The sequence below is a fragment of the Aplysia californica genome, unplaced genomic scaffold (assembly GCF_000002075.1).
Source record: "Aplysia californica isolate F4 #8 unplaced genomic scaffold, AplCal3.0 scaffold00204, whole genome shotgun sequence".
Classification (NCBI taxonomy): Eukaryota; Metazoa; Mollusca; class Gastropoda; order Aplysiida; family Aplysiidae; genus Aplysia; species Aplysia californica.
The window spans coordinates 385298-390050 of record NW_004797474.1 but is presented as its reverse complement, the minus strand read 5'-3'; positions in this window follow the sequence as shown (position 1 = coordinate 390050).

Sequence of the window (4753 nt, the reverse complement as noted above, 5' to 3'; positions counted from 1 at the left end):
CATCTCCCCTCTTTCTTTTTTGTGTTTGTTACTCTCTTGTAACACCTCTAATCTTCGGCACTTATTTTCTCGTATTGTGTTGCAAGTCACTGCAAGTGCCGTATAACACTTACTAAAACAAAAACCTTTTGTCGACTCGATAGTGTGCATGAGATTGATTGCTGATTACACTCTCTGTTCAGTTTCAAGTAAATCCAAGCTAATACCTGTATACTTTTTTTTTTTACCAACCTTCAAAACGCACTTTGCCGATTTGAAGGCCCTCAAAGAGACAACAGGGGTTCATCGTGGTGTTGTTGAACTACATAGACTCGTTACTTCACCGTTGTTTACCACACCGGTTTTAACACTTTTATGAACCCCCCCCCCCCCCCCCCCGGTCACGGTGTGAAACTTCTTCACGCGAGACCAAACCAGACACCGTCCGCTCAGTCAGTGTTGACATCAGCCTCCACGGCCAATTCGACTTTTGCCCACAGAGCGCAAATACGGCTTCTAAATGCCAATTGGCCTTTCTGTTTCTTACAAAGGAAGGACAGGTCTTCAGTACAAATACAGATCATTTTGAATTATTTAATTTGTAACGTTTATCATTCAACTAGTCACTTATTACTGTCAGCACATCTATAGTCAGCATAGTTCTAATCTTTATTGCCTATTGAATTCTAAGCCCCCCATGGTTGTGTTTAGTGTTCTATTCGCGGCCTCCTTCTCCGAGTTACCTTGCCTGGCCAGCCGGCTGTGATGAAAGAAAACCACGTATATTTATTGCTAATGAATAAATCGTAGAACTGCTTACAATATTGATAAAAGAGCAAAGGAGAGAAATGGCTAAATAACACTGCCTCGTGGTGATGAGAGACACGGTTAGGTGTCTCTAGACATGAGAACCTTTGTCTAAAATATAGTTGACGGGCACTTGTCTTTATTATTATTGGCATGGCCAACGGGGAAATCAGAATCTGCACCGGGGTCTGTGGTGTAGCGGTTAGGCCCTTCCTTGTCGCACGCAGAGACCAGAGATCATTTGTTGTAGTTTTAGGGCGCTCGCATCTGCATAACGTCATATGTTGCCCTAGATCGATTCTCGAGTTTGGAGAAATTTTTATCGAGTATCTTGGGTTTTTCTGCTGGGAGGATGTATCCCTCTCTCCCAGTCCTGATCGCCCCTGACAGGCAGGGTCAGATGCAAGCCTTTAATTTACTTTAAATGGTCTAAAGTGTGTCGATTGGGGGGAAGTAAAACACCTGCATTCAGATTCCGGCTTTCACAAGTCTACTATGATGTAAGCCGGACAACCATGAGCACGTTTCTTGACCGGCTCATGTTCACAAGGAAAAGGTTAGAAGGCACACTTGCTAAAAAGAAAGCACCAACGATCTGCAAAATACATCAACATGGCTCATGCATCATGTACAAGCCTGCGAATGCACCTACATAACAATGATGAGCGAGGCATAAAACTGCGGAGGAAATAAACCCGTGTGGACGATCTCGCCAAGGGACTAGAGCAGTGAGTGTCGCCCAAGGCCAACGTGGAACACATTTTTAAATGACATTCGCTGCGGATAATGTTGGTGGCTTTTTTGTTTTGTTTTTTGTAAGTGCTTTACGGCGCTTGCAACTGCATAAAGTCATCTGAGCGCGCGGGACACACCAAACACTTTCCGTTTCAGTTGGTAGGAAATTTTAAATTTTTTCCCGGGTGGTGGCCGAAGCCAACTCTTATCGATTTTGGACCACCAAGGGATCTTTAATTAACGTGCACAACTTGAACACAGAAACTCCGAGATTTTTCGCCCTTGTCCGAGAAGGCTAGGTGTAGCTCTTTCCTACCAGAAAATCAGGGGTGTGGCTGAAAGAGAGCAGTGAGAAGGAGTCAAGGAGTAGGAGTAGAAAGACTGCAGAAAGAGTCAGGAGCCCACAGGAGGGGGCAAAGGAGGTGTGGGGGTGGGGGCAGAAAGTGGAGACGAAAGCAGACGACAGAACATTGTTAGAGAGCAGGAAAGGAGGTGAAAGGAGACAATTTTGAGAAGAAAATTTTTCCTTCGCTACCCGTATTCGAACCTGTTACCTTTGAATGAGAGGCGAACACTTTTACCTCTTTGCCATGAGAGCCCCCTTTGGTGGCTTCAAATACCTTAAACTCTGAAATGACAGGTGACCTAAGGTGGATGCATTTTTCGTCATGGATAATTACACTTTACACCTGCTCAATGGGAAGCAGCCCACTTGTAATTGCCTTCACAATTGTGGTCTCTGGTTTTTGCCGCCCTTCTTCCCATTTCTCAATGTTCGCTAAAATGCAAGTGATAGATTCTATACGGAAGGCACAAACGAAAGAAATACTGGACAAAGTTTGCCGACAGCTCTTGAGTCGGCACTACGAAGAAATGATGATAATCGTAACCGAAATCGCGGAACAAGGTGTCGATGTGGCTACTGTTTAAAAAGGCAATAAGTAGCCTTCTGTTGATAAATGTTTTTTTGTTTTTTTTCATTGATTCATTCGCTTCAAATCATCTCAGTTCAGTATCTCTACTGGACGAGAAGGAGGAGAAGAGGAAGAGGAGGAGTAGGAGGGGGAAGGGGAGTGGAGAAATTATTGTTTTGAAATCTTTTACAGCCGTGTTGCATCTTACTGTATCTGCCGACATTCACATTTGAAATGGCAATTTTCACTTTTGAACGCATTGTGTGCAAATTGTCATTTTCCATGTATCCGAATGAAATAGTGTAAAGCGCATAGAGCCTGCTGTTGAGCGGGGATATGCGCTATACAAATGCTATCTATTATCATTATTATTAAATATATGAATATATCTCAATCCATTTCATTCAAGTATGGATGAAATGATGTCGAAAAAACAAAACAAAAACAAGCAACTTTACAAGTTGAAAGTGATTTAAAACATGGGTCTCTACATCTTTCTTTCCTCTCCTTACACAAGAGGATGTCGGTAAAAGGATGTGACCCTCTACAAAAAGAACAAAAATGCAATAGTTGAGTTTATACATCATATTTCCACTCCTTAAACCACGAGGAGATTGGTCTTATAGATGTAACTCAATAGAATGACCAAACACAAAATGAGAATAGACATCTGCTTTCCTCTTGAAAAAAAAAAGAATGGTGATCTGAACATATAACCTCAAATTGTATGGATTGAATTACCTAATTTAACGTATTCATACAAGGTATCTGATCCCATACAATCGGCGGATTCCAAGTAGTGTCCTTTTTAGAAATTTTGATTTATAATAATACTGCTCCATTTTTTATTTTAATATTATTTAATTATTTTACTCAAATGAATTCTATTGTTAGCATTACTGTTTTTTATATTGATGTTATGGCCGTGTTTCTTCTTCTTCTTCTTCTTCTTCTTCTTCTTCTTCTTCTTCTTCTTCTTCTTCATCATGTGGTCTCAAACCCCTACATTAAGGGGAAAAAGAATGACATGCCCATACTCATAGTGGGCTTTTCTTTTAAGAAGGCGTTGGTGTAATGCCATTTTTCTCAATACTTGTCCACTGTGAGCTTTTATTCTTTCGAATCCTTTCAGGGTTCTGTTACACCATATGATTAATCTTGGGATATTAATGTTCGCCAAAGTAGTTTACCTACCTAGATACCTTGAGATGTCATCTCTGACTCAGGTGTTGACGTGGTCCTCGGTCCTTCACGGTCGCAAGCTGCCGTTGCACATTCTGCCATATCAAGGCCAGTCCCTGCGCTTATGTTGTTTATCCAAGTTTTTCTTTGTCTTCCCTTTGCTCTCCTGCCCCACATCCTTCCTTCAAACATCGCTTTCACAGTGGTCTTGTGTCGTTTTAAGTGGCCGTAGTATTGTATTTTCCTAAATTTTATTTTATTCAGCAGGGTTTGTCTTGTGTAGAGAATTTGACACACCTCATTGTTGCTTTCCAACTTAGTCTGGCCATTCTACGATAGCACCACATTTCAAACCCAGCTACATGTATTTTGTTTTCTTTTTTCTTTGTCAAAATCAGTCTAGGTCTCAGCTCCATATAGGAATAAGGGGAAGATGTAGCATTCCAGCCTTTTCTTTCTTAAGGTGAGAGATAGTTGCCTGGATTTAAAAAGTTCGTGCATTTAGATTAATCTTGTTTTTGTATTTGCTGTTCTTATGCTTATTTCTTTTTCACTTTTTCCATCTTCTGTGACTGTTGCCCCTAGATATTTGAACTGGTGTACTTGTTCGTTTCTATACCCTTCTACGGTAATGTTTCTTGTTTTTCCAGTTGATTTTGATATGACCTTTGTTTTTGTTTTCTTGGTGTTCATGTCGAGGTCTGCCTTGCTGCTGTTCACTTTTGCTACTTTCACAATCACAATTTAAGAAAGTTTTGTTCGTGTTTGCAAGCAAGACTGTATCATCTGCGTATCTCAGGTTATAGATGTTGCGTCCCCCATAGTGACTCCTTGTAGGTTTTGAGATTCTCTAAAAATAAACTCTTTATAGATGTTAAACAGATAGAGAAAGAGGACACACCCTTGTCTCACTCCTCTATGGATTTCAGCAGGTTCTAATAGTTCATTACACACTTTAATTGCTTTTCCATCAATACCTATCTTCTCCAAACACTTAACATCAGTCTAATGAGATGGATTCTGTCAAAAGCCTTAGAGTAATCAATAAAGCAGGCAAAGAGGTCTTTTTGAACTTGAATATTTTTCTGTGCTATTAGGTTCATGCAGAAGATTCTTTCTCTGGCGCCGAACTGTTC